A 27,199-nucleotide genomic window follows, 5' to 3' on the forward strand; every position below is an offset into this window, starting at 1 on the left:
AGCGCTCGGGGACGCGCGGGACCCCACCTGCTCTGAGCACGCGCACCGCGCCGCCGGGCCCCGCTGGGGTGCGCGCTCCCGCAGCCCCGGACCGCGGGGGGAATCGCCGGCGTACGGGCGCGCGCACGTCCTGCGTCGCGGCGCCCCCTCCCCCCGGCGTGCGCGCGGCCGGCGGCGGGGGCGGCGGGGAGGCGGAGCCGGCGCGGAGGGCGGAGGGCGGAGGGCGGCGGCGGCGGCGGCGGCGGCGGAGGCGGCGGGGTCGGGCCGCGCTCGGGGCCGCGCTCGGGGCCGCGCCAGGCCACGGCCAGCGCTCCGCAGCCCCGGCGGCCGAGGGGAGCCCCGGCGGCCTCGCGGTCCGAGCCCGGGCGCGCCGTGCGGAGCGGAGCGGAGCGGCCCGCGGCTGAGGTGAGGCGAGGCGAGGGGCAGCGAGGGCGGGGGCTCGGACCCCGGGGTCCCGGCACCGCCGCGGGGCCGCGTTTATGTAAGCGCCGCGGGGCAGGTGGGGAGGCCCGGCGGGCGTGCGCCGCGGGCGGGACCCCCGCGCTGCTCGGCCCCGGGGCGGGGGTCGGGAGGGGCTGCGCCGCGGAGCTGTCCCGGGGGCTGCCCGGCCGCGTGCGGGCCGCCCGGGGAGGGGAGGCTGCGCCCGGGACGGCCCCGCGTCTCCTGCCCGGGGCGCCGCGTCTGCGCGGGATGCTCTGCGCCGCGGGTGAGGGAGGCTGCGCCCTGGGATGGAGCTGCGCCGGGGGGGGGGGTTCACTGCGCCCCGGGATGGAGCTGCGCCGCGGGTGAGGGAGGCTGCGCCCCGGGATGGAGCTGCGCCGGGGGGGGGGGGTTCACTGCGCCCCGGGATGGAGCTGCGCCGGGGGGGGTTCACTGCGCCCCGGGATGGAGCTGCGCCGGGGGGGGGGGCGGACTGCGCCCCGGGATGGAGCTGTGCCGGGGGGGGGGGGCGGACTGCGCCCCGGGATGGAGCTGCGCCGGGGGGGGGCACTGCGCCCCGGGATGGAGCTGCGCCGGGGGGGGGGGGGTTCACTGCGCCCCGGGATGGAGCTGCGCCGGGGGGGGGGGCACTGCGCCCCGGGATGAAGATGTGCGGGTTGTGGAGGGTGCGGCGCCTGGCTGGAAGCTGCACTGGTGTGTGTCTTGCGGGGAGGTGGACTGCGCTGGGAGCGACGGGGAGACTGCACTTCTGGGAGGACAGGCTGCGCTGCGGAGAGTAGGCTGCGTCCCGGGACGAAAGGGAGACTGCGCCTCTGGGACGGGAAGCTGCGCCCCGGGATGAGGCTGCGCTCCAGGGGAGGGGACACTATGCCCGAGATGAGGCTGAGCCCCGGGATAAAGGGGACGCTGCACCCCGGAATGGAGATGAGCCCTAGGGAATGGGAGACTGCGCCAGGACAGAGACCCTTCTCCTCCCGAGGAGGGCCACGTCTGCTCCGCTGCTCTCCGCCCCAGGGAGGGATGGCGGCGTCCCCTTCTGGAGGGCACCGTGTCCGCGCGGGAGGCGCTGCGCTGCCGCTGCCGGGAGGGGAGAGTGCGCCCTTGGGATGAGGCCGCGCCCCGAGAAGGGGAGGCTGCGCCCCCCAGGATTAGGCTGCACCCCGGTCGCCCCGCGTCCCCTCCCGGGGGCGCAGTGTCCGTGTGGGATGCTCTTCCCTCGCGCGGCCTGGGGCGGGGATGTTCCCGCAGCGGGTGGCGGGCGACTGGAGCCATCCCCAACAATCCGGGGCGATTGGGGGCCCGAGGTGAATTCTGACGCGTTCACATCTGCAGTAGGAAAATTACCGGCTGTGGATGGGCCGGAGGGAAGGTGTCACATTGAGCTGTGGACGCTCCAAGTGTTGGAGTCTGGATTTACAGACCCGAGAAACGTGCTCCGGCCCCGGGATTTGTCAGAGTCCAGGACCCTGGCGTGTGTTTCGCAGTTAATATTTTTAGGCACCAGGTTTCGCTAGTTACTTCTGATAAGGACATTTTGTTTCCTTACTAAGGAGCGGTAATGGTTAGCATTCCACTCTGCAGGTAGGAGGAAAAGCAGCCTGATAACCAAACTTGCTTCCTTACTCCTAGTGCCCTAATTAAGATGATGGATCGATCCGTGAGCTTTGGGAATAGGAATATCGATTTAATCCTTTGTTTCCTCTTAAATTGACCTATTTTTATCCCTTCGAAAGGTGCCGCCACAGCTGCATTTTCTAAAACAGTGGGTTGTCTTAAGAGCAGTTCCTGGGAAATGTCTTTTAATGACCATCCTTTCTTTGGGGCAGAGACTACCCTCTGCCTGCTCAGGGTTTCCTAGAGGAGAAAGGGAGAAGGCAGGCTGGTACCGCTTCGACAGGAGAGGAGAATTAGCTGTCCTTGCCCTCATGGCCCTTCCAGTGGGCAGGTCCGCTCCCAAGCTCCCAAAGCACAGCCTCCACTCGGGCTGACGGGACCTGCTGAGCTGGGTGTGGAGACCCTGCGAGAGGGGGAGGCAGGGGACCCGCGCGGGCTTTGAGAGGAGTGCCTCTGTGTGTGAGTCATGCCCTGTTCCATGGCCAAGGCTTCCTGAGACCGAACGGACTCAGCTCCATCTTCAGCAAAATCGGAAGCTCGAGCTGGAAGGGAAAAAAGGAGGCCTTTCTGCAGGGGGCAGTGGTGAAAAGAACACTGGTCTAGCTCGGAAACTGATGACACATGGGTGGCGAGGTGCGGTGTGCTCATAAAGCCAGTGCGGAGAGGTGGGGTGGGGAGGCTTAGCGGATACCGTCATCGTCCGCACACAACTGCTCGGCTCCTCGGCAAATGCTCCCCTTTGTGAACTGACAACGTTGTGAAAGCCTTTCAGCTGCTTCCGATTGTTGGAATGCGAAAATTCTTTAAACTTGCCTTTCTCTGGTGAATGAATAAAGCAGACTGAATTCGGTGGTCAGATACTTCCACGGCGTGCTGTGTGCTGGGCCCTCCCTGGTCCAGGGCTGGGGGTTAGTGCTGAGCAAGAGAGAGTTCAAGAAAGTTCAGACGCCGGCAGTTCCAGTAATCGCGTCGTAGCATTTCATTAGAAGAAGTAAGACGCGTGACTTTAGTTATAAGACTTGAAGATGTACAGCGTTAAAGTTCTTCTGTGTAGACGTAGACCTGTGACAGCGCATTCAGAACGTACAAAGAGTTAAGGCTCGTTCCGCTCAGTTCTCTCTACCCTGACCTTGATTGTGTATCTCCAAGCCGTGGTCAAAGAACAGGCAGGTTGTGCTGTGTTTTAATGGGGTTTTTAATATTTGCTGCAGCCTGCGAATAGTTTTTTTTTTTTTTTAAGATTTTATTTATTTATTTGACACAGAGAGATCACAAGTAGGCAGAGAGGCAGGCAGAGAGAGAAGAGGAAGCAGGTTCCCTGACAAGCAGAGAGCCCAATGCGGGGCTCGATCCCAGGACCCTGAGATCGTGACCTGAGCTGAAGGCAGAGGCTTTAACCCACTGAGCCACCCAGGTGCCCTGCGAATAGTTTCTATACATGGGTGCAAGCGAGACCGACCGGGTTTTACTAGTCCCCACAGTCCCTTCGTCCTAAAGTTTCGCTCAGAATGGAGTTTCATTCCCTGGAGCGCGTGATGCGCTGCGTGAAGACTTAGGAACGAGGACTGCTGCTTAAATAGGAGGTGGTTGGAAAGTGTACTTTGGAGAGTCATAGGTGAATTATATACTTACCAGCCTTTAAAAAGTTTAAGAAAAATTGTCAATCTTAGTGTGAAACTGAAAAGCTTAGAGAGTTCCAGTTGTATTTAAGAACTTGATGGTTTTTGTGTTAATTTTCTCAAATGTGAATTTCCAAATTTGTAAATCGCTGTGATGGAAATGGTGGTGTTAAAAAACAACCCAGTAAAAATACAGTCATAATGTGTGGTAGAAAAGGTAAACAGTGAGAATTTCATTTAAAGATGGAACATTAGGGGTGCCTGGCCGGCTCGGTCAGCGCAGCTGTGACTCTTGATTTCGGGGTCATGAGTTTGAGCTCACGTCGGGTGTAGAGCTTCCTTAAAAATACACAAACCTGTATTCCTGAAACAAACAATACGTTATATGTTAACCAAAAAATTAATTAAAAAAATAAAAATAAACTAAAAATTGTACGTTGAAGCAATTAAAATGTCTTTATTGCTTGAGTGACTTCCCGTGTTTCACTTGGGGTGCGGCCAGGGAAGATGCAGAGGCCGCAAGAGGTCTTCGCACGGCCTTCCTGCGGAGCTCGCGGGCCGTGGGGCCCAGACCGCGTCGTGCAGCTGTACCCATCCCTGCTGCCTGCTGCTGTCCCACGCATGGTGCGAGGGGCCCTGGGACTGCGGACTTTGGTTTTCCTTCCGGCATCTTTGTGATGGATTGTAACTGCGGTGTAAGCTGCGGTGGGGAGGCTGCGGTGGCCCGGAGGGACCTGGAATGTTCACGGGAAGTGTGGGCGGCTTGTTTGTCCCGCCAGGTCGCCAGCACCCGTTCCTGTCCCAGGAGCTGAGACAGGGTTGTGAGCCAGTAAGGGTAGTTCCTGCCCTCACGGGATTCGCGTTATAGGGGAGGAGAGGCCGGTAAGCGCGGCTGAAGTCTCACTGCGCCAGGAAGCGCAAGTACAATAACTTCGGGGTGGGGGGAGGTGGCCCTGAGGACGAGGGAGCTGGGGGACGCCAGGCAGGCAGGGTGGACTCTGCAGGCGCTCCCCTGTCCAGCGTTGATCGGGGAGGCCAGCAAGAAGGAGGGAGGCCGAGGGCTGCGGCTGCTGTGAGGAATTTGGGTTGGAACTGCCTCGTGGTGGGAAGCCCTCCGAGGGCAGCCCTCCCTCCCTCCCTAGGTGCCCTGGGGAGTCTTGGATGCGGGACGGTCATGATGTAGCCTTCAGAGATTCGCCGGCTGTTTCGCAGCTCATGTGTGTCAGGGACTCGGGACTAGCCAGGCTTCTGGATCCCCTTCCAGCTACGGACTTAAATCTCAGGAGAGTCCAAAAGGTGGGCCGGGTCCTGTGTCTTCCCATCCAGCGAGGGCACACGTAAGGGGCGGAGCCAGGACCACCCAGAGCCCCGGGAACACAGGGCCTCTTCCCGCCACCGCGGCTGCAGGCAGGGGGGCTCCAAAGGGGCACGTGCCAAGATCCCCGTGGGCCAGAGGGTGACATGAGACACGGCCCGCCGCCCGTGGCTCTGTACTGTTGGCAGGGGACATGTTGCCGGTCACACGGGTGTGTGGTGCCTTCAGACCACTTCTGCCTCACTTCCACTCTCTTGGTGCTCCTGGACTTGAAGCGTAGACTTTGAAAATCACACCCTGTGCCTTCAGAAAAGAAAGAAAAAGAAAAAAGAAAACACAAATGGAATGAAATACAGTAATTACAAAATTTCTTTCTGTTAAAAATCTGATTCTTCCCAGGCAGCCTTTGAGCATCGAAGTGCTCCGAGCTGCCCCTTCGCTGTTCCCTGTGCCCGCTGTCCTTACGACCTCACCCCTGCCGTCGGGGGTCTTCCAAGGCCCTGATGCCCGCTCGGACCGTTTGGGTGCTCTCTCTTGGACTTCCTGGCAGCTGTTAGGGACAGGTTTCCAGTGTTTGTTGACCGGCCTGTTGATGGGCCATGTCGTCCCGTCTCCTGTCACTGTGAGACACCACGCGTGCCAGGCACATCCGATTTCAGCGTGTTCCTGTGTGGGGGGATGCGCGTCTGAGAGCTGGCGAGCTGGCGCGTGTGGTGGGCAGGCCCGTCAGGATCGCAGCATCGCAGACCGGTCCCTGGGTTGCCGGCCCCTGCGGTTGGCCGGCGCTGCTGAGGAGCTGGCGTCTGGGGGAGAGTGAGCGTGTGCGGGCGGGCTGCGGGGACGCAGAGCCTGGGCAAGGCCCTTCCTCAGCGCACGCCCACGGGCTGGGCCTCGAGCTCGCTGCCGTGGGGATCTCTGCGTCGCCGCGTCTCAGATGTGTGATCTCGAGCCAGCTGTCGGGTCTTTCTCTGCTCGGGTTTTCTGACCCACACGTTAGGCAGAGCGGTGGCAACCTTCATCCTCCGGGCGCTGGGTCAGTACACTGCGCCAGCGTGGTGCCTAAAACTGCCTCCGACGGTGCTGACGAGGTTTGCTTTTCTTGTTACTTCTGTGATTCGTCATCCGCGTGGAGATGTTTGGACACAAGTGGAAATTCAAGGCTGGGCTCAAGACACGGTTGGGGCCAAGTATGTAAATTTGGGAGCCGTTTTGCCGTTGCGGGTATAGACAGGGCGGATCCTGGGGGCTTCTGGGCCGGGGTCCTCGGGAGGAGGAGGGTCTGGCCACACCTGCTGTAAAGGGTCTGTTGAAGGCGGAAGCCGGCAGGGCCTGGGGGCCTGGGAGCCAGGGCTGAGGCAGTGGGCCTTGCAGTGGTCAAGGGCACCGTGCGGGGTTCTTGGGGCGAGTCTGGTTCAAAGCAGGCAGAGTGTGGGTCCGTAGCTGGAGGGGTCCTGGGCTCCAGGGAGTCCCGTGATTTTGTTCTTCAGGTGGAGATGATGATGGTGTGTTTATGGGTTCACCGGAGTGACCCAGTGGGGGGGCAGCTTTGTATGACGTCGGGAAGACGGTGGCTGCAGGAGCCGCGTCCTTGAGAAGGCGGGCGGGAGGCTGGAGCAGCAGGTCCTCTGCGTACGGGGACTTGGACCCGCTTCGTGACACTTCTGGGAGACGTGCTGCCCTTCCGGAAGGAGGCGTAAAACTCAACAGACTCTTGTCTCGGTCTCAGGAACTTGGGGCTCGGGCTCTCGAACTTAGGCTCCAGTTTCTTCTTAGCTCCTGGCGTCAAGCATGCCGTAGGGCATCCTTATGGAAAGACACACGTGGGAACGGCATTTTACTTTATCAGAATCATTCCCTGCCTTGGCTCGGAAAGTGTCACGAGCTTCACGAGACGCCGCGCCTTTCCTCACCGGCTCGGGTCCTATGTTTGAGGACGAGCGCGCGTGCCTCCTGCTGCCTTGCGCTGCGGTTGTCTCTAGCCGTCTAGAAGGGTGGGAGCTTTGCCTCGGGACGGCTCCCCCCTCCCGGGGGAGGACGGGGTGGCTTGGGCCCAGTGAAGCTGGTTGTCCCCGGGGCAGCAGCCCTCTGCCGGCTCGGGCGAAGGGCTTCTTCCGTGCGTGCGGGTCTGTGCCGTCCGCCGTGGGCTGGCGCGTTCGCAGGAGTTCCCGCCGTGGGCTCGGGGGTGAGGAAGCCTTCCCCGGCTCCCGGCGTGTGCGGCGCTCTGTGCCATGGGAAGACGGTTCACGCCGCTCTGGGCACTTTCCCACAGTGACAGGTTCTGTGTGAGTCATCGTGGAAGGATGCACTCTCAAGGAGAAGGCCCCTGCCTCCTCGGCCGACATTCCGGCGGGGAGGCTAAGCCAGGCACTCGGGCAGACGCTCTGCGTGAAGCCACTTTGTCCTGGGCCGGGGGCTGGGGAGGGGCACTGAGGAGACAAGGCCGAGGGAGATGGCGTCAGAGGGCGGCTGCGGGGCCAGGCAGGCCTCTCTCCAGAGGGGCGCCTCGCTGACGCCCAGCGGAGCCAAGCTCTTCCTCCCCAGAGTGGGGACAAGGACATTCCCAGTGGGAGGGACAGCCTGCAGGAACCCTGCTTGTGGGAGCCGCTGGGGGGTGGGCCGCAGCCTTTGTCCAGTCGCTGATGGGGGTGCTTGCAGGTGAGCTGTGCATGCGGACTTTGAGGCTGGGGGCGCCGAGTGCCGGCCGTCGGGGGGTGAGGAGCGGGGGCGTTAGGAAGGGCTCTTGGCGCTCTCTGAGACCCGAGATGAAGGTCCTTCAGTGACGGGCATCACTTTACATCCGATTCTGTTTGCATCTGGGAGTCACTGACCTTTGGTGTGTCATGCGCGGAACGTGAACGTACGTGTGCGTGATGTGGGACACGTATGCCGCGTTGTATGTAAGACGCGGGGCAGCAGGGGCGCCCGGGTAGCTCAGTCGGCCGGGCGTCTGACTCGATTTCAGCTCGAGGCATGGCCCCAGGGTCGTCCCGGCCCCAGGGTCCTCATGGTGTCGTGGGATCCAGCCCCGCCCCGGGCTCTGTGCTCAGTGGGGGTCTGCTGGAGGGTGTCTCCCCCCCAAACCAGCTTCGTGTGGCAGAACCGAGAGTGCTGGTACTGGACTCAGTTACCCTCCGCGGGGGACCAGACGTAAGAGGTCGGGCAAGGTCGGGCAGAGCGGGGTGACCTTCGGCTCGCATTCAGGAAGCTGTGGGGGAGCCAGGGAAGCCCGCCACTGCCCACGCGGCTCGGAGGGGGTCTCCCTGATGTGGGGCCATCGTCCCCCTCAGACTGCTGCCTCCGTAGTCTCCTGCCCTGGGTCTCCTTCGGCCTGTTCCTGACCGGCCTCCTGATCAGAGCCTTAGTGGGGAGGATGGACCCATCACTCTCCTGCCCAGAGCCCTGCCACGTCCCCATCTCAGAGTCCTCCCCGGGGCCTGCTGTCTCCCTTTCCCCTGTCCCCCTCCAGCCCTGGGGCCTCGCCCCCAGCCACCTCCTGGGCTTTCCCCCAACCCCGCCCCCCCCACCTCAGCCAGCCACGGTGTGTCCTGCTGTCCCTTCGGTTTATCTTCCTCCCCGTACCCCCCTCCCTCCCATCGGGCTGCAAGCGTTAGTCTCGGGGAGTCAGGGTTCTTGCTCGTCTCTGCCCTTGGGGCTCAGAACAGCTCGGCAGAGACTGGGCACTTACCTGTGTCTGGAACGAAGGACTGGGGTTTGCTTACTCTGCAGGTAGTAAGTGGGCAGAGCGCATGGAGGCTCCGTGGTGTCCCTCCCCGCCGCACCCTCCCCTGCTCCTGCCGTAGGTGGTGAATCAGGCATCTGTTTCTGCCCCGTATGTCTGTTATCTCCAGATTCTTGTGCTTTTCTTTGTAGAGTGAAACATTTACAAAACATTCGAAGTTGTTCTGAAACCCTCAAGTACAGTATCCTCGTTGAGTCTGTTGAGCACAGGGAGTCCGTCAGCCTACGAGGGTGCTGTGTCCCGCCGCTGCCGCTTGAACCCCTTAGGGCGACGCACAGCTGGGATGCGTTCTCTTAAGTCGTAACAGCCGGAGAAGTGGGGGTCCCACTGCCCTGGGACACAAGTGAGAAAGCGAGTAGTTCTGGGAGGTTTGGGAAAACACACCAGTTCAACGGTGGGGGCTTCGGGGGTCGCAAACCTGGAGAGAAGGTGGCCGCCGGGTGCCCGGGGCAAGAGGGCGCGCTGGGACTTAGGAAGCTGCCTTGGAACTCGGGCTTCCCTTCAGCATCGTGCCACATGGTCCTCGGGTGTGGAACAGGGCCGGTCCGGGGGCGATTTCCAAGCTTTGTTTCGTTTCCAGAAGACGGCTGTGTGCAGAGTGAAATAATCAATTCTCAGGGTCTCCAGGGTCATTCAGTCAGCTGTCGTCCTGGCACCTGTGTGCGGTCCCCTGTTGGAAGCAGGCAGCGCCTTGTCCCCTCCGGGCGCTGAGACCCACCAGAGCCTTGCACGTGACACGGAGCGTCCTGCCGCCTCCCTCTGGGCTGGGCAGCCTGCCAAAGGAGGTGGGGCGCGGGGAGGGCGATGGGGTCCGCCATGGATCCCGGCTCCAGGGGACTCCAGAGGGCCCCTCTTGCTAACTCCTCAGTTTTGGGGGCCGAGTCGGTGTCGGTGGTCCGGAATCGGGCGCGGACTGTGTCTCCGATGGGAGAGCCTGCAGCTTGGCAGAGCCGGCCGCGGGTAGAGAGTGAGCCGGCTGCCTCCGGGAGCTTCGCAGAGTCCGGCTGTGGGGCGCTGAGCTCGGCGGGTGCGCTGGAGGCCGCGGCTCCGTGTGCGGGCAGCGCGCGTGGACCCCACTTCCCTTCTGCTTTTGGCCGTTGGCAGGACGCCCCGGTTCTCTGCCTCTTCCAGCGCTAAGCACGTGGCGTGAGTTGGTTTTCTCGAGAAGAGGAACTCGCTGGAGGACGTAAGGTGGCTTCCCGCCATCTGATGAGGCTGAGTCGGTCAGGGCACCGGGTTCCCCGCTGCCCACCCGCCGTCCGAACCCCACGCGGGAGCTCCTCCGTCTCCTTGTCTTCCCTTTGGGGGTTCTGCTGGGCACCTCCTTTCACGGGTTCCTGTCTGTGGAGGCAGGGCTCTGTGCCTGTCCCTCAGCTTGGCCGCGTGAGGTAGAAGGGGGTGTCCCCACGTAGAGAAGGGGCGTGTGGGTGCGGACATTGGCACGGCGCTGCCTGGGCTTTCGGCCGGGGGTCTGTCCCCGCAGCTGCGGGTGTCGGGGTTCTGTGCTCGGGCCGCAGCCGGCAGAGTGGTGGTGAGAGGGGCCGTGTCCCCAAGCCGGCGACGAGGGAGATCAGTCTGGAGCGTCTTCCCTGCAGGGATCTGCCCAAGCGACAGAGGGATGGCTCCGGAGCCAGTCCGTGCGCCGGCTCCGACCATGCGTGACATCGTCCCCACCGTGTTCTCGCTGGGCGGCTTCCCAGACTGCGTTGTTGTTGTTGTTAATATGGTAGAACTTTACTCTCATTCGGAAGTTACCGAAACGTTTCAAGGCCCTTCTGTCACGGAGTTCTGGGGGGAGGCTCGGCCTGCGGGGCAAGCTGGTTTGAGTTGAGCCCCGAGTCTGAACCCAGGGCAGCCTTCCCAGGACGGAGTCACCGGACCCAAGAGCCGCAATCATGTGGGTCCCAGAGTTCAGCCTAGACTGGACCATCCCCGAGCCCCGTGGAAGATCAGTCGTATCGGGTTCCGGCAGCTGTCAGACGTGCTGAGACGGGGAGCTCGGTCGCAGCACTGTGGGCTGTGGGTCGGGCCACGGGTGCGGTGCCCATCACGGGGGGCGTCAGGGTTACAGTGACCTCTCCTCACTCCTGCTCTCGGGTTTTCTGTGTCACGGAGCAGAGGGCTTCCCCACCAGCACGTGAACGAGTGACGTAGTTGGTCATTTTACTCTGAAGCTTTCTCTCCTTGAGTTTTCTTCCTCCGACGAAACTGCCAGGGGATTGGTGTTTCCATGGAAACAGCAGGTACGGACCAAACCAGCGGGATGCGAGCAGGGATGGGGGGGCGGAGAGTCGACAGCCCGTGTGCAGTGCCCCTTGTCCCGCCCAGCCCCCCTAAAGCTCCCCACGCGGATCAGCCCTCCGTTTGCAGGGCAGGGTAGGAGGGGGTGCTCGATGGACTCAGGGTTCTCTCCGGAAGGCCTTGCTGCAGGAGAGGGAGGTGTCTTCCGTTAGGGAACCCAGACTCTGAGGAGGGACGTCCCCCGTGGATGGAGCCCCGGCATGGGTGCAGGAGGCGGGAGAGGCCAGGGCTGTGCGCGACAGGTGAGCTCCCACCGGAGTCTCCCCATGGCTGTGGGCGGGCGTGCCGCCGAGGGCTCCCGTGATCCGACTGCGGGCCGGCTCAGAGCGGGCAGAGCTGCGGCGAGGACGGTGGGGTTGTGTTCGGCGGCTGCCGTGAGATGTGCGCTCCGCTAGAGGACAGTTGGGTGGTTTTCGCAGAGGCCTGAGCCGTTACCACGCCTGCATCACCCCCAGAATGTTCCGCTGCTCGTGGTAACCACCTGCAGGCCCGGGCAGCCACTGACCTTCCTGCGTCCACAAACTTCCGTGGAATCAGGCCGTGTGGACTCTCCTGTGTCCACTTCCGTCATGCCACAGGGTTTTGGGGTTTGCCCATGTTGGAGAACGGAACCAGTTAGTTCCATTAGTTGCCGATGAGTACCCCCCCACCAGGGTGCGGCAGGCCTGTTCACCCGTCACCAGTGGTGGGCAGTAGGCGCGCCGTTCCGAACACCGGCCGACCGGCTCTGCGTGCCTGGGCTCGTGCAGCCCTGGCCTCGCGGCGGGGCGTAGGGTGAAAGCGTTTCGTTGTTACGGATCACGCTGCTAAAACCACTGCTCAGACTTGAGGCGGCTCTTTGGGTCACTGGGAAGTGCATCGAGCTTCTTGAATAGCGTGAACCTTTTACTTCCGGGACAGATGTCACGGTGGCGACGGCGAGCATCGGCTGCTAGGGTTTCTTACGGTGGCCGCCCGGTGTGCGGCGTGCTGGTAGGGCCCCGCTGGTGAGCTCTTTCCCAGCGTTTGATCCCCTCTCTCCGTCGTCGGGGAGGAGGTCAGTGACGCCCAGCTGTGCGTGCCAAAGCCACCGTCCGGCCTACAGAGGTGCCGCTCCTAGGAGTGTAGCCCGAGTACCCCCGGCTGCAGGGAGGGTCCAGTGTGCGGACCGCCCAGAGGCTGTGTGGAGGACAGTCTGCAAGCTGACTCGGGCGATTTCCAGAACACACAGAAGGCGAGTGGGGCCCAGGGCCAGTGTCTAGCACGCTGCCCTCCGCTAAGAAGACGGCCGCGTGGCCACACGTCCCTGCCAGAGGGACGTGGGCAGGATAAGGCCGAGCTGAAGGTGGTGCCGTTGTGGGGGGTGGGGAGGGGGCGTGGCCTCAGCTGCACGTGTGTGGCCGCAGGACACATCAGGGCAGCCTGACGGAACCGCAGGCCCGGGAGCCAAGTAAGGAAACCCGCCAGGATGTGGGGGGCCGAACGCGGACTGCACACGCAGGCACGCCTTACTGTAGGACGAATGATGGTGCGGCCACGGAAGACGTGCGGGGAGGACGCGGGTTAGCCTGGTCCCGGAAGGCCACATTCCGGCTCGATTCTGTGGGGCTGGAGTCTAGCGGTGCCTTGTTTCTCGCGAGGGTCAGGTCGGCCGTGTGAGTGCACGGGATGGAGCGATAGCAAGTGTGCCGGAGCCCGGAGGGAGGCTGAAGGGCCCGGTGCGTCTGGGCTGGGATCGGGTCACTGTGTAAACCCATGGGGTCTAACACGTTTACACAGGGGTAGGCGGGTGCGGAGACGCAGAGATACGCGTGAGTGCACGTGTCCTCGCTCTGTGCCCGGCAAGGCCAGCACGCGAACGCATCCAAGCACCCTTCGCCTTCCCCTGTCTGGAGAGCCACGGGGTTCCCTGCGGGGGGTGCGGCTGGTGTGCAGAGGAAGGACGCGCTCAGAAGGGGTGGGACTTGTGGGGGGTGCAGGGGCCCCACTGAGTCCAGCCGAGCGAGGAAATGCGCGGTGACAGCATCAGCTGGTAGCCCCCGGCTGGGATGGCGGCCGCCGCTCCATGCCGCACTGAGCCGTGGTGGCCTAGAGAAGGAGGCACCCGGGGCGGAGGACCGCTGTCCCCGGCGGAAGAGCCCGAGCGGTGCAGCGTCTGGCGAGGCAGGTGGCGCAGCAGCAGCTCGGCGCGGGGGCTCAGCCTCGCGGGCCGGTTTGAGGAGAAACAGGATCTTGGCCTACACTTGAAGTATCTCTTCCCCGAGTTACTTATTCATTTAAAAGGGAAAAACGGTAACTCTAGAGCGGAGAAAGGCAGCAGACACCACCTTCCCCGGGCGTCGCAAGTAACGGCGCCCGGTGAGCACACCCAGGGCCTCCACCGACCCAGATCGCCCGCCGGCACGTCCCGTCTCTGGTATTCCTGCCCCAGACGCACAGTCACGATCACAGTCACGGTGCTGTCGCCAGGAGGCAGCAGGCAGGCCTGGCTCGACACCTGACCTGTGCTCCTTGAGCGCCCAGGGCCCAAGGACAAGCTTCTGGAGGGGACGTGAGGGCAGAATGTGGCGTGGCTTCTGGATGGGGTCCTGGTGCCGAGAGGGGTCTCGGGAGGGAAACTGGGGGCTGTGCATACAGCTTGTGCGCGAGTCGATTTCCTAATTCTGTGATTTATCCGCGATGCTGTAGGATGCAGACGGAGGATACGGGGGAGCTCTCGACCGTGACTTTCCTCTGAGTCTGTCCTTCCGAAGTAGGAAGCCGAAGGAGAAAGCCCGTGATGGAGTGGGACGGGGCACCGCGGAGCTCAGGGTGGGGACGGGGTCCTCCCATCCAACCCCGCTGCCGTCCCCGATTCAGAGTCGGGTTGGCTGAGAAATCCCCTCCTGCCTCTTTCCTGGGAGTTCTGGGTCCTCGCTCCCTGCTGGAGCGTTCTGGAGCTGCGGGGTGGGGGCCTTGGGATCGCGGGGGGAGGCAGCTGCTGCCCTGGCTGATGGGGAGGCCCGAGGCCCCTTCCGGGGACCTCTCACATGGCTATGGGTGTTCTCCTAGGTTGTCCCTGGTCTTTGGTTGTATTACTTTTATTTCCCAAAGAGAGATTTTAAATGCTGACGTACTAAACTCTACTGGACTTTTCCTTCAGGACTTGGGTGTTCAGTCCTGTCTGAGACCATTCTCCCACCTCAGGAGTCTTTCTTCCTTCATTTTTCCTGGCAGGTTTATAGTCTGCTCTCCACACTTAGCTTATTATCTGTGTGAAATTTGCTCCTGTGCAGTTTGAAATGAGAGCCGGTACTTCTCCAGTCGGGTGGCCGGTGGCCCGTCCATCGCCCAGCGGTCCGCTGGTGCAGGGAACGAGAACCGCCGCTGTTGCCGTACAGAGCAGTTTCCAACCACTGGTTCCTGCCGCTCAGAAAGGCGCTCGGGCTCGCACCCTTGTCCTTGCGTCTCGTGTCTTCTGGGTAGAGGGTCAAATCGTGCAGATAATGCTGTTCCCTGCTCGTCTTCGTCCTTGCCCTCGTTGGCTGGCTGGCGTCTGGTCCCAGCCCGCACGCTCTGCGCACACGGTGGCCCTGGTCGGAGGCCCCCCTCTTGCTCTGACTCTGCGCCCGGGCCTCGGGCTTCACCGCAGAAATGCATTCGCCCATTTTAGTAAGAGAAAATAGTTCTGTCTTACTTATTCAGACAATTTAAAAGCCCGTAGAGATCCACTTCCCTCATTCCTTGGTTGGGGGTGTTGAGAAGCAGTGTGAAAAGCGCAGTCTGGGCGGGTCTTGGCTCCTGGTGGTCCCCCCCCACCCCCCGTGGAGAAGAACCTTAGACCTGCTGGGCCCGTTGGTGCAGAAGGTGTTGCCTGGCCCAGCTGAGACCCAGAGCCAAGACCGCACTCCCTTTCCTTGCCCTGGTCTTGCACGACACCCTCCTGGCCAGTCGGGGTGTCCGTCGAGGATGGGGAGCCTCCGAAGCCCGTCCTTCGCTTATCGGCTGACGTGGGCCTCTTGGCAGTGGCCGGGTCAGCTGCCCACTGGCCCCCGCAGTCTTCTGCTGTGTTGTAACCGGCTGCCAAGAGGCATTGGGAAGATGGACGGCGAAGAAAAGCATTTTCGTGGCAGTAAACATCACCTCCTTTTCCAGTACACTTGCACCTTGGGATCTAATCTTTGTCAATGATAACTGTGGGGACTGAGCCTTAGTCCCATGTTGAACCCTTGTAGGTGCATCAGAGCTCAGGAGTCCGCATCAAAAGTGATGTTCCCCTTGTCGTATACATGTTGAATTCTAAAAATGGGTACGTCTCACTCATCTGTGCATGTACAGGCCAGAATGACACGCCGATAATCGTGTTACATATCTTCCCGTAGGAGTTACCGTCATCGTCGAATTAGGAATCGTACAAAAACATAGCCGGTGAGGGGCAGGAGATCAGCGAAGCTTCAGGTAGCTTAAATCTAACTTTACCTGAATAATGACTTTAAAAATTGTTTGAATAGAGCCTCTCACAAGCCTATACAATGTGAGTCATAATACATCATCGTACATTTTTATATGTTTTACTTCTCTTTCTTGAAAGCAGATCTTGAGTCCTGGAAGGGTCAGAACTTCATAAAGATCTTATTTATTTATTTGGGAGAGTGAGAGAGAGCACAAGCAGGGGGAGGAGGAGGCAGAGGGAGAAGCAGACTCCCCGTGAGCAGGGAGCCTGTCGTGGGACTCGATTCCGGGACCCCGAGACCATGACCTGAGCCGCCCAGGTGCCCCTTCATGTTTAGTTTTCTAGAGCCAAGGAAATCTTTATCTTGTTTTCTGAGCCAACAGAGTAATCTGTTACTAGGCTCATATCATCCTTGCGCCCCCCCCCCCCCCCATATTTACACAGGAAACAGTGAAGACCAGGTATCTCTTCTCTGAGATAAGCAGGGGCTCCGGAGGAAGGAAGCGGCTCGGCTCCCGCCCGGCGGTGGGGGCCACACAGCCACCTTCACACGGCTCAGGCCGCAGAGGAGCCTGGGGTGACCGGGGCTGGGGCGCCGGGTCTGCTGTAGCCCCAGGAATCTCCGGCAGCGTCACGAGGTCCTGGAGATGGACACTGCCAGTCAAGTCCTTCTGGGATTTTATGTTCTTATGTAATTTATTTCTTTAAGTAGGCTACATGGCCGGCGTGGAGCCCAATGCGGGGCTCAAACTCCCGGCCTTGAGATCGAGACCTGAGCTGAGATCCCGTCAGAACCTCAGCTGAGGGAGCGGCCCAGGCCCCGGCCCCCACCTTCTGGATTGTTGATCGACAGGCCAGAACTCACTTACTCCCGTCCTCCAGGCTGTAACTCGGGCCGCTTATCTCTCATCTGCCCGGAGGAGCACCTTGGGTTTCGGCTTCCCATCCCTGCGCAGCCGTCACACGCCGGGTGCGGGAGGATATTCGATAAAATTGTGCTCAACAATGGGCTTAATTTCTGGCGCTTCATTTCTGCTGGTGACGGGTTCGTCCTCGCCGCTCCTGGCTCATCTCGTTAGCGTGCGGCGGGGTGTGATCGCGGCCCGCTGGAGTCACAGACCGTGAGCGGCGGTTTCTTGGTGTTAACGTCCAGCGTGTTTGTCCGTAAGATGGGTTTCTGGTGACGCTGTGTTTGCAGATGGAGGCTCTTTGGAGAAACAGAATGTATCAAATTATTCAGACGCTTCTCTTATGGCTCCCCGAGGAGGCGGATTCGGAGCGCCGTGCTTAGCGCGTGCTCCGAGCCTCGTGGGGGACCCCGAGAAGAGCTTCCTTCAGGCCTCGGTCCTAACCTCCCTTCCCGGCAGAGCTTCTCGAAATGAGCCCGTTTCGCATCCAGTGCTAGTTTGTTGTCTGAAGTTTCCTTTACACGGGAAATCCCGAAGTAAAATTTTGGAAAGTTTTTGTGAATTCCGCAGGATGTTTTCGAGCTGTGGGTTTGGTGAAAGTGTGTTTCTCATGTTTTGCTGCTGGTGCGGCTTCAGGCGGGACACGTTCTCCGTGCGCAGACAGGCAGCACCGAGGCCGTGTGTCCGGCTGGGTCTCGGCTCCACACCCACGGGCTCTCTGCATCCCTGTGTCCATGTGAACCCCGGGGGCCCTCAGGACCTCGTCCCGGTGGCCTCTCCGTTCACATGGCTCTTCTCGCCTCCTCCCAGCCAGTGTTTTCTGGGTGCCCCTCGCGCGGGGGGCTCTGGGACAGGCCCGAGCAAACCAGGCCGGCAGATGTCTGCTCGTGCGGACCTGTATGTCTCAAGCTGTCCGTGCACAGAGGTCATCCGAGAACAGACTGAGGGGGCCTCGGTGTGGGGGAACGGCAGGCCCTTGGTGTTCATGCTGGGGCCTCCCGGCTTGATGCCTGTCCCCACTCTCGTGACCTTCCTGACTGTCCTGCTTGGCTTTTGGCCTCTCTGTCTCTCTGAAATGGCTCTTCTGAGTCACTGGTGACCTGTCTTTGTCAAGGTCAGCAGCCACCGTCCTGTCTCGTTAGGCCCTCAGTGTCTGATGGAGCTGCCTGGCTCCCCAGCACCTGCCTGCCCTTGGCCCAAGGGCCCCGCTCCCCGCCTGCCCTGGGTGCCGCTGCCTCCCTAGGCTGCTTGCCGTGCCCTCCACTCCAGACGTGGCACAGTGCACATCCCCCGCTGTCCCTGTCCCTCCCACGGGGGCCTGTGCTCATTCTCGTTCCTTTCTCCCCGCCTTGCTCACTGTCCGGCTCCTCCTGGTCTGTGTCTCCCCTCGCTGGCTCTCCTGGGCCCGGACTCGCTCCCGTGCAGTCCACCGTCATGGGGTCACTGTGCCCGTCCTTCCAAGAGCGCGTTCCAGCAGCTGACCCCTGCTGGACCCCTTCCAGGGACTTCCCCTCACCACGGGGAAAGGAAGTTCCCTCAGGAAAAGGTCGACAGGCCTTGCGTCTTGCTGGTTTCCCTCCATTTTCCCTGTTTGTGGATCCGCACCAGTGGGCCCCCACCCCGGGTCCGAAGTGTCTGTTGTGGCTCCTGTGGGGCGTGTGGACTAGACTGCCGCCGGCCTGCCGTCCAGCCTTCGCCTCCCGGGGTGTGTCCTTGGCGGGGCTCTTCCCTCTGCCCTCGCCCGTGTTGTTCTTGTCCACATCAGGCTGCTTGATGCGCGCTTGGCGTGGGCCTGCTTGCTGGTTGGCGTGCGTGTGTCTCTCCCGTGCCCTGCGCCGGGAGCTGCTGGTCACTGCTGTAGATCCAGGTCTCTAGCGGGCCTGGTCGTAGTCCCCGTGCCCAGGCAGTGTCCTTGGCCTGCGTTTGGGTTGGGTTGACTTGGCAGCGGGGAGCAGAACCTGGCTGGTCTGGCTTTCAGCTCCCGGGCCCCTCGTGCCAAGGAGTACACAGTCTGGGGCCGGGATGGTGCTTTCTGGGCCCTTGCGTCTCTCCTGTCTGCTGTTTCGTCCTCGTGCTTGTGGGTGACTTCTGACGGCAGCCTGATGTTCCAGCAGGAAGGAGGGAAGCAGGAAGGGGCGGTGTCTGTCTCAGGAAGGCATTTCCGGAAGCCCCCAGTCTCCATCTCATAGTCTGGGAGAGTGCTTCGTGCCCCCTCTGGTCACTAGGGTCTGGGGCAGCGTCTGTGCATACTAAGACCAGGCTCCGTGAGGAAGGGGTAAGAGCGACAGTGGACAGTGTCCCCACAGCCCTGTCCGCGGGGGTCCAAGGACCAGTCAGAGGCTTCGGCGCTGTGGGGTTCTGTACTTTGCGCCGTTCGCAGCGTCTCGAGCTCTGGACCGGTTGGGACAGTCCCCACCCGCAGACAGGTGAGTGGGGAGTCGATGCAGGCTCTGATGTCCCAGAACTACCTGGAGAATGGGGCTGTCTGTGGCCAAGTGGGCTTGTTAGTCTTTTACTGTAAACTGCACGAACTGACCTACCTGGTGACGAGAATGGCTGGGGACAGGTGCGGGGTGCCCTGGGCTGCGACAGGCTCCTTCTGGGCAGTGACCTGAGTACATGGTGGCTGTGGGTGGGCCCGGCCCTGGTCCCGTAGAGGAGAGAGGAGCCCTCGCCCAGCTCTGCGGGTCCTGCCCTGGTAGCCACGCCTCCCTCCGCGGGGAGGGGCCAGCTGGGTTCTCCCCAAGCACCCAAATGTGGGCCCCCGTGGCCCCCAACATGGCTTTTGCTGTGTCGGTGGAAGAAGTCTGGGGGAAGTGCCGCCTGGGGCTGGGCTCCCGCCTGGCCGTGTGCCCCAGGGACGGCTGCCACAGCCCCGGCCTCGCGCAGCCTCCCAGGAGGCAGGGAAGGGGCAGGCCCTGCTCCGGAAGAGCTGCTTCTTTGCAGGCTCCTGGGACGGTGTCTGAGGTCCACCCGAGCGAGGCAACCCCAGCCAAGGGCATATCCAGAACAGCTCCTGAGAGCGGAGGGGAGCCTGGGGGAGCCAGTCTGGGGTTCGGGAGGGACCTTCCCCACAGCTGCAGCGTCCCCTCCAGCTTCCTCTCCAAGTTCAGCTGCTCCCGGTGGTTCCTGCAGGGATTAGACGAGGGCATGGATTGGCCCTTGAGGCAGTGCCTGCAGGTCAGGGAGGATGGGGGCTGGGCCCCTTCGGGTCCTCACAGGGTCTTCCCCGCTGTGAGCCGGTCACGACGGTGCCTCTTTGTTGATTGCCAGCAGAAGAGGTACGGTGAGCTCGCGAGCTTTGCTGGAGGTCCGGCAGGCAGATGTGGCCGGAGAGGGGCGTGGGGGCCAGCTGTAGGACAGCGAGTCTGACCTGAGCCAGCGGCGGCCCTGGGTGGGGTGCGGGGCTCCGAGGGTGAGGTTGGAGCTGTGGTCTGGAAGCTTCTCTGCCCTGGCAGGAGAGCGGGTGGGGGGGTGGGGAGGCGACCGTCCAGGCGGAGGTGAAGGATTAGGGCAGGCAGAGACTTGAGGCGCTCTGCCTGGGTGTTGGCATGTTGGCGAATGCACTTGCGTGGAAGGCGGGGCGTTTTGGGACAGAGCTCGTGGGGAGTGAGATTGGCGGGAGGGTCCTGGGGCTCTGATGTGGACGTGCATGGAAGGCGGGGTGTTTTGGGACAGAGCTTGTGGGGAGTGAGATTGGCGGGAGGGTCCCAGGGCTCTGATGTGGATGTGCAGGCCTGGGGCTCCTTGCTTCTGCTTTTCCATCTGCCGCGCCCTGTGGGCTCCGGGCCCCAGGCCTGCCAGGCCGTGCCTCGCAGCTCCCTCCCCGGCTGCGGGTCACAGGTCCTCCTGAGCATCTGGAACCCACCCCCTTACCTGCCTTCATTTCCTTCCTTTCTCCTCATAGCCAGCGTCGCCGACTGCCCCCAGCTGTGGGAACCTGTCAGCTTTTCCTCGCCGTCCCCTCCAGTGGCCGGCACATCTGCGTTGCTGTCCCGTTGGTCCTCCACCCGGGATGCCCGCTTCTCCACGTCCCCCTTGGCCCAGTAGCCCACAGGCCACCACCCGCTCTCCTTTGCCCCCAGTAGAAGCTTCCTGACCGGGCCCTGAACCTTCCCTCCTGCTCTCCGCGCCCTCGGTGCAGCTGCCGGAGCTCCCTGTCTTCTCTGCGCCTGCATTCCCCGCGGGACTGGGCCTCAGGGCTTCGGTGAAAACCGTTACCCACTCCACCAGCGGCTGGCTTGACCCAGCTCCCGTCTGCCCCCAGCCGCCCCCGACGGCTGTCCTCCGGGTGCTCGGGCCCCCGGCCCCCTCCCCGACGCTCTGTCTGCCTGGGTCCAGCTCCTTGCTTCTTTGGCTTCTCGCAGGGCTTGCTTGTCCCCCCTCGTGTCTTTCCCCGTGTTGCTCTTCCTCATCGGATGGCGGCGGCCGCCTCGGCGACGGTCCTGACCCAGCTGTGGAGCTGTCCTCTCTTCAGCTGGGAGGCAGCCGAGAAAAGTCCTTATTTGCCTGGTCTCTGGAACCAGCCTGTTAGTGTTCAGCCATCCCAATGCTACCTTTCGCTGTGTGACCTTGACATGTTATTTGACCTTGGGGGCCTTGGGGTCTCCCAGTCTGCAGACTGGAGATACTGATCTCCCCTCATGACTGTGAGGATGGGACGCTTGTGCGAACCACTGGTGACCGCGTCTGTGGATCATGGGGGCTGGGTGTGCCCTGGACCGGGCACCTGGCCGAGCTCCCCAAGGACGGCAGGTGTGCGGGAAGTCAGGAGCTGGGCCCCTGATCCTTGAGTCCTGCTGCCTCTGCCCTGGAACCAGAGACACGCCAGGTGATTCTTGGTGTTTCAGGCCAGACTGGGCACCTTCCCTGTGGAGCACAAACGCTTGATTCCCAATCTGGGGACAAAATTTCCCCAAGAAAACACCTGAGTTGTTTTATCAGCAGGCAGGTAGCGCCGGGAGGGGAGGTAAAATCTCATGGACACCTGGGCTCAGACTGAACCGTCGGATCACCTGATAGGGATCTCCACGTCTTCCATCCGGGTGGTTGATTCAGCGCTGCTGCGAGAGAGAAGGGGTCGGACTGGTGACCAAGGAAGTGCTTTCCTGTGGGAGAGCAGCCTTTCCATTATTATGTCAAAGCTGTAATTGGCCATCCCGTAATGCACAGAGTAAAACCTGCTAAATTAGGATTTTTCTTTATATTGCTCCTTCAGCCATTAAGAAAATGATTTGCATTTGTGTTCGGTGCAAGTCCTGGATCCGGTCATGGACATCGGAGCCGAACCACTAGCAGAGCGCGCTCCAGGACGCGGACTGCGTGTCATACGTGCTCTTGCCCTGCGGGCTGCTGAGCCTGCTGTTTCTGGAGGCCGGCGCGTCTTTGGTTCTGAAGGCCCCCGTGTCTGCTTTACTGAGGGACTTGGGGAGGGCGTGTGTGTGTGTCGGTGGTTGGATTAGACTAACCTCCAGAAAGCGCTGCAGGCTTTGCCGGAGGTACGGTCTAAACGTGTTGAGAGACAAGTGTGCCTACAACTCAGGTGAATGCGGTGTCACGCCAGACCTCGTGCTCGAGAAGTCACCTTTAAACGGCAGGACGCACTCAGCACACACAGAAGTAAAGCAGCGCGTGTCCTGCTCTTAGGAATTAGGGTAGCAGTGGTCCGGTGTGGGCTCTGAAGGGCACAGAGTGCACCTGCCGGCGTGGGGTGGCCTGCTCTCGTCACGCTGCCCCCGTCACCGTCCCCAAGTCAGATGCAACCGCGGCTCCCCAGACAGCTGCCAGCTTCACCGGAGGCCCGGGCCTGAGCACTCCCCATCGCCCACATCCCACAGGAACACCTGCCACACCACCCATTTTGTGACTTTATAAATTTAGTGAAGCAAAGTAAAGGTAAACTCTCTTTTAATTCTCACAGCAGAGCTGCAGGTGCCCCAAGGTCCCAAGCCCCGTCTTGAACCCAGCAGGATGTCACCAGCGCCTCCCAGTCTGTTCCTGCAGTCACCGGAGGTGTGACCTTTGTATCCACGTGCTGCAAACCAGTCATGGTGGGATGCTCTGTTTTCGGGATCCATTTCTATAGCGAAGTCCAGGAGTGGAGGCCGGTGAGCCCTGGAGCTCTGTGTCCGCCCTGGGCAGTGCTGGCCGCGCTGGACCGGTGCCCTACCCGAGCACCAGCCACAGGGCGAGCGCGATGAGCGGGGCCCGCGGGGCGAGCGGGCCTGGCACGGGGCGCGGGGCGCGGGCTGCGGCCTTGAACTCAAAGCCCCGCAGGGAATGGCCTGCTGACGAGTTGCCCTCCGGGGTCCAGGGCCGGGTCGGGGCTGGGGCCGGGGCCTGGGCCAGGGCCAGGGTGGGTGCGGTTTCAGTGGGTTCCATGCGGCTGTGCGGGGACAGGAGCAGGACCACCAGCAGCAGCAGCAGCAGCGCGGGCACGGGCTGGATCGCCATGCCGGAGCGCTCAGGGCGAGTCCCCTTGTCAGTGCTGGCGGGAGTGGCTGCCGCTCGGCAAGTCTCCTCGGCGCAGTCCTCTCAGGGTCCCGTCCCGTGAGGTCTGGTCCGCTGGCGGTTAACGGTCAGCTCCCGGGATCCCGCCTCGAGCGCCCGCACTCCCGCGCGCTCTGAGCCTGATGAGTGCGCGCCGCTGCGTGGTGCCCCCAGCACCCGGGCCCCCTCCGCGCGGTGCCCCCAGCGCCCCGGCCCCCTCCGCGCGGTGCCCCCAGCGCCCCGGCCCCCTCCGCGCGGTGCCCCCAGCGCCCGGGCCCCCTCCGCGCGGTGCCCCCAGCGCCCCGGCCCCCTCCGCGCGGTGCCCCCAGCGCCCCGGCCCCCTCCGCGCGGTGCCCCCAGCGCCCGGGCCCCCTCCGCGCGGTGCCCCCAGCGCCCCGGCCCCCTCCGCGCGGTGCCCCCAGCGCCCCGGCCCCCTCCGCGCGGTGCCCCCCAGCGCCCGGGCCCCCTCCGCGCGGTGCCCCCAGCGCCCGGGCCCCCCTCCGCGCGGTGCCCCCAGCGCCCCGGCCCCCTCCGCGCGGTGCCCCCAGCGCCCCGGCCCCCTCCGCGCGGTGCCCCCAGCGCCCGGGCCCCCTCCGCGCGGTGCCCCCAGCGCCCGGGCCCCCTCCGCGCGGTGCCCCCAGCGCCCCGGCCCCCTCCGCGCGGTGCCCCCAGCGCCCGGGGCCTGACTACAGAGGTGCTGAGCAGGGGCTCGCGGCAGCCTGGTGGCACGGAACCACCCCTCTGCCAATCCGTGGGCTCAGCATTTTCAGGGAACTTTGGGAAGCTTTCCTCCTGCAGTGTGCACACACAGCTTTTGTGTTAAAAACCTCAAGAGTATGGGATCCTTTTCTTAAATGTACCTGTGACATGGAGAGAACATTGTTTTGTTAGCGCCTCTCCAGAGTTTCCCTCCTGTCCGCCCGCTTCCCGGACTGCGCTTGAAAGGCTTCACTTAATTCTCTGTAAACCGGGACGCTCTGGCTTTTGGAAATGATGCCGAGCGTGGCCGTCTACGGAGCTGCATCATTTTGTCCCCAGGCAGAGCTCTTGTGAAAATTTCCAAGTACTGTACACTTAATATACAGACGTTTGAATTTTTAAATTTTCCTTATTTATTTATTTTATCTTTTTTAGTAACTCTCCACCCAGTGTGGGGCTCAAACTCATGACCCCAGGGTCAAGAATCACTTGCTGTACCTGCTGAGCCAGCCAGGTGCGCCCGGACATCCCAACGTTTTGAATGCCCGTAGGAACCTGTCTGTGCTGTTGGGTGGGAGAGAGCCGCTGGCCACACCCCCGGACAGACTCAAAGGCTCGCGGCTGCTCTGTGCCTTGCAGACCGAGTTTATCGACTTCTGAGCGGAGGGAACGTGCTTTGTGCTTATTCCTCTTCTGCAGAATTGTTGGCGCGTCTTCCGTACTGGGACTGGCTGTCTGCATGCAGTCCACACGAGGTGTGCGGTAATTGTGCGTGTTTTTGAGTCATGAAAGTATGCATGTCTTTGGAAATAAGTGTGCAAGGACTTCAAAATGGAAGGGTTCGCCCCCCACCCCCTCACCGCAGGTAGCCCCTTCCGTAGGACCACCCGGTCGGTAGCCCCGGGAAGTCTGTTTCCTGAGAACAGATGTGCTGCTGGATCGAGGTGGGAAGATGGGTTTGGGGTCAGGTCAGCTGGCTTCTTCCGTAGGTGTGTTTTTCAGGCGGGTAACTGCGTCGTGAAAGAGCGCATAAGAAGTAAAGAGCAGGGGCGCCTGGGGGGCTCAGTGGGTTAAGCCTCTGCCTTCGGCTCAGGTCATGATCTTAGGGTCCTGGGATCAAGCCCCGCATCGGACTCTCTGCTCAGCAGGGAGCCTGCTTCCTCCCTGTCTCTCTGCCTGCCTCTCTACCTGCTTGTGATCTCTGTCAAATAAATAAAATATTAAAAAAAAAAAAAAGAAGTAAAGAGCAAGGGCTCCTCCCCAGGGCCCCGCAGGACCTGCCCTGGGGACCCTAGAGCAGAGCCCCCACCCTAACGGGCGTGTCAGAGGGACAGAGGAGCCACCTGAAGGGGCTCCCGGTGGCCAGAGCCGGACCGGCGCCAGCCAGAGTGAAGTCGTGCTGGATCACAGCCCGCTCTGTACGGAACTACCCACAGCGCACGGACATGGTCTGCGGCTCACGTGCACTGGTCCCGAAACGTATTTCTCTCCTCCGAAGGAGAACCCCCGTGTCTGCACAGCCGCTCTGCCCTCGGGGAGCGGAGTGTGCCTCCCCCTCCTTAGGTGTGCCTGTGCCGCAGGGGACAGTGCAGGGAAGGGAAGGACCCATGTGGGGTGGGGACACCCGGCAGACCCTCCTCCGCCAGGTGACCATGGCCCACGTGAGCAGTGACAGGTCGTGCTGACTGTAGGCACGTGGGCCGGATGGGAGGAGACGGACACTTCCCCTCTGCGGTCTTCCCCCCAACAGCCCCTGACCCCGGTCCACCCATGAAGAACCACCATGGGAATCCCAGCGAGGGGCGTCTGCCCAAATGCCTGACTGGGCCTCTCTGCCTAACACTAAGGGTCCTCAGAGGGACGGTCACAGCCAAGAGGAGATGGAAAGGGACGTGATCGATGTCACGTGGTGTCCTGGATGGGATCCTCGGACAGAGCGGGACATTGGGGGACTGAGGAAATCTGACCGCTTAGTTCACAATACCGCGTTAATATTGGTTTGTTGATTGTAACAAATGGAGCACAACGACGTGAGAAGTTTGTAAGGGGAAACCGGGTGTGAGTATGTGGGAAACCTCTTTACCATCATCTCACTTGTTCTTTAAATCTAAAATGGTTTTAAAAAATAAAGCCTATTTTTAAAAAATAATGTTTTTTAAAAATCGAATAATTTCTCAGACGCTCCTTTTGTGTTCTCATCCTCTGCCCTAAATCCCGTTGACTTTTGAGTTAATTGCTCCCCAGTTTCCTTTGTGGATTTATCGCTTTGGTTATTCTGAGCAGCGTATCCGTTGGTTTTGCCGGTCCAGACTCCCCTAAACAGGAAATGGTTCTATGGCCAGGGGAACCCAGGGTGTGGCCGGGCTTCGCTGGCGGAGGTCCCTCCTGGCCGGTGTCCGCACACACTTTCCAACTCTCAAGAGTGCGATGTTTTAGCTGGAGTCATGGGGCCTGCTGCCTCCTTGTCCCCCGGCTTCTCTCTTGCTATCCCCTGTCCCGGGAGGCCATGGACCGCCTTGGGCTTCTTCCTGAGCGGGCTGAGAGGAAGTCACGTTGGGCTGCATTTAGCTTGGGTCTGACGGGATACATGCACGTGGGTGTGGTCGCTTCTGGGAAGACTCGGGCGCTGCCTGGTGTTGTAACCTTGGATCCTGTAGTCATCCCGTGCTGGGTGGGGGGGAGGCATAAAGGAGTAGGGCCAGATGGGAGGATGGGAGGGGCCATTGCCCACTGCACCCATTTACCTTGTGACCCCTGGGGGACAGTTAGACTGCAGAAAGAAGACGGAAGATCCGGGCAGGGGACGGCCGTGGCTGCTGTTGGGACTCGGACGGGGTTGAGGCTGGGGGATGGACCGGGGGGGGAGGTGTTCTCAAGGAGCTTCGAGATGAAGTTCCCGTCCAGCTGGCTGGTGGTCAGCTCCAGCAGAGTTCAGATGGTCTGCTTGGCCCAGCGGACAGACACCGCGTTGCAGGGGACTCCACGAGGGGCTTGAGGCAGAGGAAGTGTCCAGAGTGGTGGGAGGGGATTTTGAGAGCGGGGCCCCTGCCCTGCCGCGGCGGGCAGCCCACCTCCTGGCCTGGCGAGTGCCTGGCAGCCGGTCTGGGGGTCCTGGCGGAGCACCCTGCAAGTCTCCTTGGGGGGCAGCTGGCTGCAGGGGTCGTGGTATTTATGACGTTAATGCAAAGCATCTTTCTTGAGGGGAAATAGTCCCGGGGGAAGCCCAGGCTCTCTGGGTGTTGAGCTGGATCCAGGGGAGCGTGGGGACAAAGCAAGCCGACATGGGCGCTGCGTTCACTTCTGAGGTGACTTTGTTGTGTTTTCGGGGCATCTTTGATCCCTTGCTTTTCTGTTGTTTGACTTTGTCTCTTGTGATTTTTTAGAGCTCTGGTTTCATTTTGGCCTTTTAAGTGTGGTAAAGGAGAGAGATGGCTGGTTTCTCCGCTTTCTTCCCATGCCCCCTTGCAGCCTTGCTGGTTCTCAGGTCACAATGAACTGAAAGTTGGTTTTTTTCTTTTTTTAAGATTTTATTTGTTTATTCGACAGAAAGAGACACAGTGAGAGGGAACACAGGGAGGGGGAGGGGGAGAGGGAGCCCGATGTGGGACTCGATCACAGGACCCTGGGATCATGACCTGAGCCGAAGGCAGACACTTAACGACG

The 27,199-nt window shown here is 61.7% G+C and overlaps 1 protein-coding gene across 3 annotated transcripts in view; it reads left to right on the plus strand.

Annotated features, from left to right (window-relative positions):
* The first annotated feature begins 242 nt into the window (after positions 1–242).
* Positions 243–27,199, plus strand: part of ADARB1 (adenosine deaminase RNA specific B1) — a 129,942-nt gene continuing 102,985 nt past the window's right edge. The window contains exon 1 of one of the 3 annotated variants that reach the window (XM_046002228.1): positions 243–405. The gene's annotated coding sequence lies outside the window, so the exon portion shown is untranslated. The remainder of the gene's footprint in view (positions 406–27,199) is intronic. The other 2 variants (XM_046002230.1, XM_046002226.1) reach the window with 2 other exon arrangements.

Source organism: Meles meles, chromosome 4 (genome assembly GCF_922984935.1).
Source record: "Meles meles chromosome 4, mMelMel3.1 paternal haplotype, whole genome shotgun sequence".
NCBI classification, from domain to species: Eukaryota; Metazoa; Chordata; class Mammalia; order Carnivora; family Mustelidae; genus Meles; species Meles meles.